Raw genomic sequence first — 11,116 nt, 5'->3', positions numbered from 1 at the left:
GAGCAAGCAAAAAATATGGAGGCCAACTTGGAACTCAGGCAAAGACTCTAGAGGAAATCACAGGTAATTACGCAGGTCTTCTACTTCTAGCATGGAAAATTTACCAAGATCGATGCATTTGCAAATATCTTTTTTCCATGGCCCTGAACATTAAATTCTTTATTTAATCCATCACTAATCAGGGAAAACCACTGAAGAGCAGTCATCTTTTTTCCCTACATTTCTGGGACCGGTGGGTGCCCTGGCTTATAGTTCAAACCTGCCCAGCTCCCTTGGGTTATTTCCTGCTTGGGAAGGCCTCTAAGAGATCTTTTCTACTTTAAATATATGTAGACCTTATTTTTCACAGTTTTAGGTTCACAGAAAAAATTGAAAGGTACAGAGGTTTCCCATATACCCCTGCCCTCGCTCCCGCATGGCCTCCCGATTATCCACATTCCCCACCAGGGTGCTACATATATTAAATCAATGAACCTACACTGACGCATCGTAATCACCCAAAATCCACAGCTCACATTAGGGTTTGCTCTTGGTGTTGTAAGTTCTATGGACTTGATATATTCCCCGTTACAGTACCATACAGACTAGTTTCGCTCCCTAAGAAAAATCCTCCGTGCTCCTTTTGTTCATCGCTTCCCCCAACCCCGACCTTTTACTTCTTCAATTGCTTCCCCACTTTTTCAGCCTTGAATCATCCTTCTGAGTGAATTGTTTAATAATATTGAAAACTACCATTTTCATGCCCAGCTGTATGTGCCAGACCCTGCACTGAGTGCTTGGCATATATTATCTCATTTAATTCTCAAATATCCCTAGAAGTGGGTTTTATTTTCCACATTTACTGATCTGATACTCAGCAAACTCCAGATTTTCACCCAGCTCCAAAGCCTATGCTTTCTACTAGGCTATCATGCCTCTCACACATCTGTAAAGTATTATTCTATAAGGGAGCCTTCTATTTCCATTTAAAACATATCTTGGTGGGGTTTTTTAATAGAGAGCTATGCAGGCAAAAAAGAAAATATTAACTTAGGTTGCCAAATGATTTTGAATACACCCATTAATCTCATTCTCTGTTTCTATACCAGGAACCAGAATGAAAAGACTGATACAGTGCAGATAACCAGTTAATTTCCAATAAATATGAACTTGTTGCTTGATCAGTTATCTACATGAAGTATCCTGTCTCAGAATTTTGTCTTCCACCTTGCTGCCACCTATCTTCTGCACATTGCATGGTCCTATTTATCCAAAAACTTCTCTATAAATAAAAACAGAGCCAGTCTTGTCTCGTGAGTGTCCCTTTCATCCCCTATGTTTAATCAAAATAAACCAACACAAGTCACTTAAACACCAAGATTAAACTCCAGTAAAGTCAAGCCAAGATTAGGCTGTAGAATCCTGGCATGCTACAGCTATGAAATCATAAAAACTTTCAGACTCCTAGTTAGGAGTTGTTTCTCTGGTCACTATAGAAAGACAAATTGGAGGTTATGGGCAATTATTTATCATTTTGTTACCATGGACAACCTTTCCAACTGTGACCTTTTCTCATACTCTTATATATGTTCTCTAATACCATCTATAACATTGAATATTATCGTGGATACAAAATAAGCTCCAAAAGTGGTTTCTTCCCTCAAAGACCTTAGATTCTCCTTGAGAAGAAAATATCTCCCTGAGAAACAGGGAGATATATATTAGAAGTTAATAATAAAATCTTGGTAGAAATTATAATTACAATGAAAATTCAGAGAGAGAGAAGATTTTTCTAAAACTGTAGGCACCCAGAAGGCTGAAAGAAGGTAGCTCTTAAATTTTTTATTTTCAGGGATGGATAATATTTAACTAGATATAAAGGGGTGAGAGTATTGTTGGGAGATTCTCCATGGGTCTCTCACGTTTCTGCTTTCCTTGTAAGAGAGACACTGAGTGCCATTGTTCCAAACTATGTTTTCAAGGATGTTTGTATAGCGGACCACCTTGGAAGACAGAGATAATGTCTTTCTCCAGAGTGAAGGAATAGGTATGCTAACTGCCCATTATAAAATACTCAGGTTCCTTAAGCTCAGGGTTTCTCTCCTATAATGCAACTATTGATTGTGCAGGTATTGCCTCTTTATGTGGGCTTGTAGGAAATGGAGCTTGAGATATTGGCACAAAGGTTAATGCTCTGGCTACTGCTATTGTTATGAGTCATGAAACTAGGGCAGACTACCTTGTTAGCCTACAAAAGAAGGTAGAATAGAATTTATTGGAGTGACATTGGTTAATAAAATTGTATAGGTCTCACATATACAATTGTACAACACATCATCTGTACATTGTATTGTGTGTTTACCTGCCTAAGTCAAGCCTCTTTCCATCACCATTTATTCCCCCTTTACCCTCTTCTACCTCCCCCACCCCAGTCCTTCCTTCTGGCAATCACCATACTGTTATCTGTGTCCATGAGTCTTTCTTTTTTTTTCTTTGCTTCACCCTTCTCACCCAGCCCCCAACCTCCTCCCCTCTGAAAGCTGTCAGTCTGTTCCCTATATCCATGAGTTTGTTTCCACTTTGTTAATTTATTTTGTTCATTAGATTCCACAGATAAGTGAAATCATATGGTATTTGTCTTTCTCTGACTGGCTTATTTCACTTAGCACAATACTCTCCAGGTCCATCCCTGCTGTTGCAAAAGGTACAATTTCCTTTTTTTTGTAAGCTGAGTAGTATTCTAAAAAAAATAAATAAATTTTTAATAAAAGATTAAAAAAATAGATTAATAAAATAAAAATGTAAAAACAAATAAGGTAAAATATCAGACCTTTCACAATTCCTAACAGATATATTTGAGGCAAAGATCACAGGCTAAATAAAGGCCCAGGAACAGGAATGTGCAGGGGAAAGTACAGAGAAGGAGATGGGTATCTCTAGGTAGTCCTAAACAGCTCACTGGCGTTGGTCCTTATCAGTGAACTAAGAAGGACTCGGCTAGATTCTGCCAAGTGAGTTCATTATAGCCCAGATTTAAACTGACTACATTATGAGATGAATTTTTTCAGCAGGTGCCATTTAAGGTAATAGAATAATACACTTAGTTACGCTACCTGTGGCAGAAAAGAAGATGGACTTACAAAAGCTCTGTGTCTGACCTACTGTGACTTTTAGCCCTCAAAATAATGGCAGGGAGGCACTGAAATGTTTGCATAGTTTCTTTTCAGTGAATTAAATTTAAACTTTACCAATTACGTTTGTTTCACTTTCCATGTTCATCACTGGAGGTTCAGAACCAAACTGAACTCAGCTTTACTCACATTGGTCTGAATGGTTCTGTTCTAATTCTCTCCAACTTTGACCTTCACATTATATTTCCTCTGGTCTTGACTTTCTACTCATGCATACTTTTTTTTAAATCTTCACCCAAGGAGTGAGGATATTTACCACTGATTTTTAGAGAGAGTGGAGGGGAGGGAGAGAGAGGAGAAAAAGAGAAAGAAGAAACATTGATGTGAGACACATCTGTTGGTTGCCCCCTGCATGCCCCCAACCAAGGGCAGGAATCGAACCTGCAACCCAGGTACATGCCCTTGACCAGAAAACAAACCCTCAACCCTCTGGTGCACAGGCCTGGGCTCTAACCACTGAGCAACCCCGGCAGGGCTTCATGCATACTTTTAATCTTATTTTAAAGTATGTGTGAATCTTATGTGTGTCTCCTCAAACCTTTTCTGGAATAAGGTAGACTATTAGTTATTCAATAATAGCTCATCAGTTATTGAAATAAGTAAGCTTTGTTGAATGTATTAACTGCATTCCCCAAGTTTCACCTTTTTTCCTCCACCTCCTTCCAAAAGCAGAAGTAGAAATTCCCATCAGATGTGCATTGAACAGGCAATGTGACCACACTTTTTAATTTCTAGATGCTGTGTAATAATTTTCTGTTCATTCAATGGACAACTTTGGAGAGGTAGAAATGAAGTCAGCATGAAACAACTTAAGTTCTTCCCCAAAAGTCCCAAAGTCTCACATAACTATGGAGAAAAAGGGTGCCATCCAGATTATGTCTAGATACCAAAATGATTGGCTCTACATAACACTGTACAAAGAATGTGCTTATAGATTACTTGACAAATCCAGGCAGATGGCATCATACCAGTAACATGTCCTGTTAAATTGTACTTTTCACCCCCAAGTCCATATACAAGCATTATCTAAAATTTGTTGACACAAAGTACCACCTGGTTTAATTAAACTGAAATAATTCAGGACAGGGAATGGTGCCTGGACAATTGGAAGATGCTTTCCAAATGTTGTTCTTCCAATGTAAGTATGTGGAATCCGTAAAAAAACAATAATTATTTCAGCACCATAAATCAAGCTAAAATATTTGTTTCCAGAAGTGTCCAGTAGAATGAACACCTTCCAGACCATAGTCATCTCAACATAATACAGCTGTCTACAACAACACTGTAATTTCTGTGGTTTTCTTTTTCTAATGAGAAAGCACATCTTGAGGCATGGATGATATGTGAGATTTACAACATCATATTTAAGAACCCAGAAAAACGATAAATAAGAGAAGGATGACTGCAATGCTTAAATTTTAAAAAGTGGTTTTTAATTTTACTTATAACGATCTTCTCTAAAAGACAATTACATAAGCAAATGTAAGGCATGTAGGGTGGAAGGGTGAATGCCCTAACAGCAAATAGGAAAAAACACTGTTTTTCACCACAGTGCCAAGACATAGAAACAGATGAAAAGAGAGGCTTCATTTAAATATTTTCCCATAATGGATAAGCTAAGATTACACCTATCTAAAGTGGTAGTACACTGCAGAGGTTAAGAGCCAGGCTTCAGGATTGGATAATCAGGATCAGCCAAATCTGGCCCCAATTCAGCAGTCTCCCCTTAGTGAGGAATCCAAGAGGGCTTAGGAGTGGCAAAGAGAATGAGGTCTGAGAGCCATATGCAAAAATCTTATAGGAATTTTCTCGGGAGCATCCGAAACTCTAGATTGATAACATCAAGACTGGGTGTGCAAGGGAAAAAGTGTCAGAGGGAAAGGTTCATCACATTCACTACCAGTTTCTGGAGTGAACTACAGACTAACATTTGTAGTTCAATCTGCCCATGTTCATTGCTGTTTTACTTCCTCACTGCCTCTTCTGGATCAGTTACAGGGCTAATGAGCTTTGTATGGATTTCCTATATGGCAAAATCAAATTATAGGATGGTTGCTTTTGCAACTTGGGGGTAGGGAAAGGGATGGGAAATTCTCCATTCTCTGACTCTGCAGTAGAGTACACCAAGTCATGCTACACTCAAGTCTGCCAAGGGCAGAGGCGTTGTTTCATGGAAAGCGTGGTGTCCTCTACAATGACTAATATAGGTGCCAGTAACTATTTGGTAAACCAAATTTAACTGAGTTGCTCAGCATGTTCTATTTATTTCCAGATAACAGATCTATTTGTTTCTTATAATTTGATATTTCTTGTTTATGGTTGATGGATCCCAACTTTAACATTTTTTAAAACTATGACAAATTGGTTTGCTTCGGTAAGATATGATGCTTGTACTATATTTGTGCTTTATCCAAAGAGAAGAAAAAGCAGCAAAGAACAATAAAACCATACCTTGTATATGGCCTTTAAATAGGTGGTTTTGAAACACTTATGATAGAGTTATAAAATTTAAGATAAATATAAGCAAAAGTGTATTCTATAGGTATACTATACAAGCAAGGCTAAATTATTTTCCAGTAGGTTCATGACATATGGTCATATAGTGTCTGGCTCACAGTAGGTACTGAAATATATGATAAGTGATTAATTGGTGTTCTCATAGACTCCTGCATTTGGGCCTACATAGAGAGGTCATCCGCATTCATGAGAACCTGTATGTTTCTGGAACTCTGTAATTCAACTGCAGTAATAAAGAGAAATGCTCCCTTCTGAAATGAAATATTCATTCACCAAATAGCAAGCTTTGGTGATTATCATCAGCCTATCTGTGAAAAATGCAGGGAACTGAGTTTAGGGGCCTGATATAGTTCTTTTTTTTTCCAATTACAGTTTACTTTCAATATTATTTTTTATTGGTTTTAGGCGAATGATATAGTGGTTAGACAATCACATACTTTACAAAATGTTCCCCCCAATATTTCCAGTACTTATCTGGCATCATACATAGTTATCGTAATATTATTGACTACATTCCTTATTCTGTACTTTACATCCCTGTGACAGTTTAGTAACTACCACTTTGTACTTCTTAATAAATATATGAAATGCTTCAACAATTTGTATGTCATCCTGTACAGGGGCCATGCTCATCTGCTCTGTACCTTTCCAATTCTAATATATGTGCTGCTGAAGTGATCACAAGGTCTCTATTTTTATAGGGGAGGAGACAGTGATTCCGAGAGTCATTTAAGGAAAACAATGTGAAAAGCGTGGTAGGAGAATGGACTGAGGCCAAGAGCAAGTGATATTAGTGCCATGCAGGGTTTAGTGTTGGAAAGGCGTAGAATGATGTCAAGTAGGTCGGTGACATGTTCCGACTTTATAACCATCTCTTTTGTGGGGTAGGATGCACCCTACACTCCAGCCACGTGTAGCAGCAGTTCCCTGGCATCTGCCCCCATAGCTCGTTGCCCCTGTACAGGCCCTTCCCTGGAGTGGGAACAGCCCCCTTCCTCATCTTTCCTTCAAGCAGCAGAGCAGCGTGGCCTCCCGGTTGAAGGCTCCCAGCAAGTCAGTCACTGTTTCCTTTGTGCTCTCCCAGTGGCCGCCTGGAACATGGTACAAAGATTATTGGTGTATCTGATTTTTCCATTAGACTGGGAGTTCTTTAAAAACAGACTGGGTCTTATATTTTGAATTGAGAATGTCCATCCTGGAGCCTATATACAAAAAGTGCTTGTCCCCACATATGGGCAGTGTTATAAAGGGGATAAAGGGTTGCCATCCCACCTTTAGGGTGCCCAGAGCCCCTCATTTAATCACCCCACGGAAACCTGTCCTCAAGCCTCTCGAGATCTGGGACTGTCCCTTTCCTCTGCCCTTCAGGACATGCTCATTGCTTTCCTAGTGCTGCAGCTGATCACTGGCAAAACTAATTTATGTTAGATGGTAAATGACACAGTTTTCCTTTTGAGAGATAGTTCCTAAAGTTCCAAGGAAAGAATAGCCAGTGATTGAATTTCAGGCAGGAAAGGGAGGTATTTCTCTGTCACGCTGCACAGCCGCTGATCCCTAAAATCACATTCGAAGGCAGCTGTCGACACCATCTGCATGTGAACATACAAGAACTGGAAAAAAATTTTTCAGTTCACAAGAGCATGGTTATTTCAGCACTCCTCCAACATGTATATTTTTAAGTGTAAATATGGGGTTTTCCTTTTCCTTCTTCTTTAATTTTTATTGGATTTATTGGGGTGACATTGGTTAATAAAATTATACAGGTTTCAAGTGTACAGTCTATAATACATCATCTCTATATTGTATTGTGTGTTCACCACCTCAAGTCAAGTCTCCTTTCATCACCATTTATCCCCCCTTTACCCTCTTCTACCTTCCCCCACCCCCCTTTCCCTCTGTAATCACCATACTGTTTTCTGGGTCTAGGAGTTTTCCTTTTCTTTGCTTAATCCCTTTACCTTTCCACCCAGCCCCTCAACCCTCCTTCCCCCTGACAGCTGTCAGTTTGTACTCTGAGTCTGCTCCCATCTTGTTTGTTCATTTATTTTGCTGTTTAGATTCCACACATATGTGAAATGATACGGTGTTTGTCTTTCTCCTGCTGGCTTATTTCACTTAGCATAAGACTCTCCAGGTCTATCCATGGTGTCGCAAAAGGTAAGATTTCCTTCTTTTTTATCACTGAGTAGTATTCCATGGTTTAAATGTCCCATAGCTTTTTTATCCACTCATCTGCTGATGGGCACTTGGGCTGCTTCCAAATTTTGGCTATTGTAAATAATGCTGCAATGAACAGAGGGTGCATATATTCTTTCAAATTAGTGTTTTGGGTTTCTTCAGATATATTTCCAAAAGTGGAATCACTGGGGCATAAGGCAGTTCTATTTTTAATTTTTTGAGGGACCTCCATACTGCTTTCCACAGTGGCTGCACCAGTCTGCGTTCCCACCAACCATGCACAGGGCTCCCTTTTCCTCAAATTCTCATCAACCCTTGTTTGTGGATTTGTTGATGGAGCCATTCTGACAGGTGTGAGGTGATATCTCACTGTGGTTTCAATTTGCATCTCTCTGATGATTAGTGAAGTTGAGCAACTTTTCATTTGTCTATTGGCCATCTGTATGTCCTCTTTGGAGGAGTGTCTATTCAGGTCCTTTGCCCATTTTTTAATTAAATTGTTTGTTTGTTTATTTGGTGTTGAGTTTTATAAGTTCTTTATAAATTTTGGATATTAACCCCATATCAGATGGATCATTGGTGAATATGTTCTCCCATTCAGTAGGCTGTGTTTTCATTTTGTTGATGGTTTCCTTTGCTGTGCAAAAACTTTTTAGTTTGATGTAGTCCCATTTGTTTATTTTTTTCTTTTGTTTCCCTTGCCTGAAGCAACATCAGTGGGGTGAAGACCAAGGGATGGAGAGGCAGGGATGGATGGAAGTAGGCAAAGTGGGGAGCAAGGGGGACTCCTGCAATAATGTCAACATTTTTTTAATTAAAAAAAAAAGAAAAATTATTGCTACAAGAGAAGTCTGAGATTTTACTGCCTGTGTTTTCTTCTAGAATTTTTATGGTATTAAGTCTAACATTTAAGTCTTTAATCAAAGTAATTACAACTTCATTGATATTTTGTGTGCTGAAGGGATATTTTCCACTCTCAAAGATCAATAGCACACATCAACATGGAGGAATCTCAAAAACATAATGAGCAAAAAAAGTCACAGAAGAATATATCCAATATGATTCTGTTTATTTAAAGTTCAAAACAACCAAAATAAAACCATACATAGCTTATGGTTACATTCATAGGTAGCTAATCCATACAGAAAGGCAAAGAAATATTTAGCACAAAATGCAGGCAAGTAATTACATCCATAAAAGAAGCAGGGACAGAAGGAAGGCTTGGCTTCTAAGATAAAGTAATATTCTATTTTTTTAGCTAGACGGTGGGTATTCATCATGTTATTATTCTCTAAACTGTATATATGTCCTCTTTAAAATGTATGGCACATTTCATAATAACAAAAGAAAATCAAGCCCTCTAAAAAATTACAAAGAAAATAATAACCCAAAGCACACCACCCAGAATTAACTATCAACAACCATCAAGACATCTTTCTTTTTACACACGTGCACACACACACAATTCTTATACCATAAATACTATTTGCAGCCTACTTTTTTTCAGCAACACACCATATATATTGTTGTGAAATGAACCCCATGACATATAATTGAGTGTTAAAAAACATCGTGAGCTTTCTAAGAACTCACACAAAAAGGAATGTTCTCACCAAATGTGATTAAATATATTTCTCTCAGATCTCAGAAATTCACATGACAAGAGAATTTTAGACGTTCCAAACAAATTTCCAGAGAATACTGACCTTTCCTAAAAAAGTAAACTTAGCTATACAGCATTTCTTTAATCCATACTCAAAGCCAGACTTTTTTCACTTGTAAGCTAAATACTTCTTTACTGTAAAACAAATGTGCCAAAAATGATATTCATTATTTTCAACACAGAAAAAAATAGCCATCTTACGTCACAGCTTATAAAATATTGGAAATGGAGAGGTGATTTTCTCACTTCTAACATTCCTGTCATGTGTAAGACATAGACATGTGGCATTTAAGTTCTATTCTGTTAATAACAGAATTGCTTTCATTGACGATCCCAAATTATGTCTCAATCACAGCAACATTTATGAATCCTAATTGCCTGTTACTAACTATGTTAGTAAACTGTTGTGTTAAACTGACACACCTTCTGGACCAAATTATTCCCATGTACAAACTACTTGCTAGCCAGGACCTCAGTAAATATTTCCTACGAGCTTGAGTTTTTCAATACGGCAAGCCACAACTGGTAACCATACACTTCACACTCATGGCTTTCTATAAATGTTTTAGTTTGAAATAATAAATGCTTTTAAAAATACCTCCACTTTGATAGGAAAACCCTAGTCACCTCACAGCTCATTCCCACTTTTTAGTAATTTTTTTCTCATCAAGTTGACTCAAATTGAAAACATATCACCAAGAACTGAGAGCCACAGAACAGCCTGACAGAGGTTCCAGAATTGGGGGTGAGGGGCCAACGAGTGGGACCTGAGAACTTGTGGAGAAAGGGATTTTTCTTATCAAAACATGGTCGTGAGTTTGGAAATGTGCTCACAGAAATAATTTTGGCTGAAACAATTCCATGCAGTTCCAACCATCCCCCAAACCACGCTTGTATCAGGCTGAATGATTGTAAGACTCCACACCTACAATTCAACTTTCTCATTTCCTCCAAAGCAAACTAAATTGAATTTCTGTCGCTAGAGCTGTTTAAAAGGATTTTCCCTTTTTAAGTAAATGCCATGTGCGCAGATACTCCTGATTCATTAGAGCTTGTCATTCACAAAGCAGGAGAACAGCAGTAACATTTGGGCTTTATAAGGCTTGACATACACGCTGTGATCAGGGTGAGTAAAAACATCTCACTGAAACCAAGAAAACACTATTGAGGAATTAAAAATGAAACAAATTCACTGGATGCAGGTGAGGATTGTAACATGTAGATGACCTTCTTGCCTCTGTGTGGTTGTTTGCATGACACATCATCTGGAAAAATGCAAAATAGTTCGCAGAATCTGTTTTTGAAACGTGTCCTGCTTAGATCTGAAAGATGCAAGCCTACGCCTTTGCCGTGCCTTAAATACTCCTCCACGAGGTGGTCTCGCAGGATTCCTAGCACAGTGAACAGGACATTCGTGACAAATCTGCAGGTAAAAGGGAACTTCCCACGTCAGCTGGACCAGATGCGCAAGGAGAAGGGACACACTGAACTGCGAAGGGCTGGAAGGCTTTGGCCTCAGGTGCTCAGTGTAGTTACAGGCAACACCAGCTTGAGAAGGATCATGGCGAGGAAAACATTTGTGTCACCA

The 11,116-nt window shown here is 38.5% G+C and overlaps 1 non-coding gene across 1 annotated transcript; it reads right to left on the bottom strand.

Annotated features, from left to right (window-relative positions):
• Window positions 1–6,263: 6,263 nt before the first annotated feature.
• On the bottom strand, window positions 6,264–6,369 carry LOC148093295 (U6 spliceosomal RNA). The gene has a single exon (XR_015714517.1). It is a non-coding gene; the product is annotated as a U6 spliceosomal RNA (small nuclear RNA).
• Between the last annotated feature and the right edge of the window lie 4,747 nt (window positions 6,370–11,116).

Source organism: Miniopterus natalensis, chromosome 4 (assembly GCF_054644295.1).
Source record: "Miniopterus natalensis isolate mMinNat1 chromosome 4, mMinNat1.hap1, whole genome shotgun sequence".
Classification (NCBI taxonomy): domain Eukaryota; kingdom Metazoa; phylum Chordata; class Mammalia; order Chiroptera; family Miniopteridae; genus Miniopterus; species Miniopterus natalensis.
This window is presented reverse-complemented; position numbering and strand designations above follow the sequence as displayed.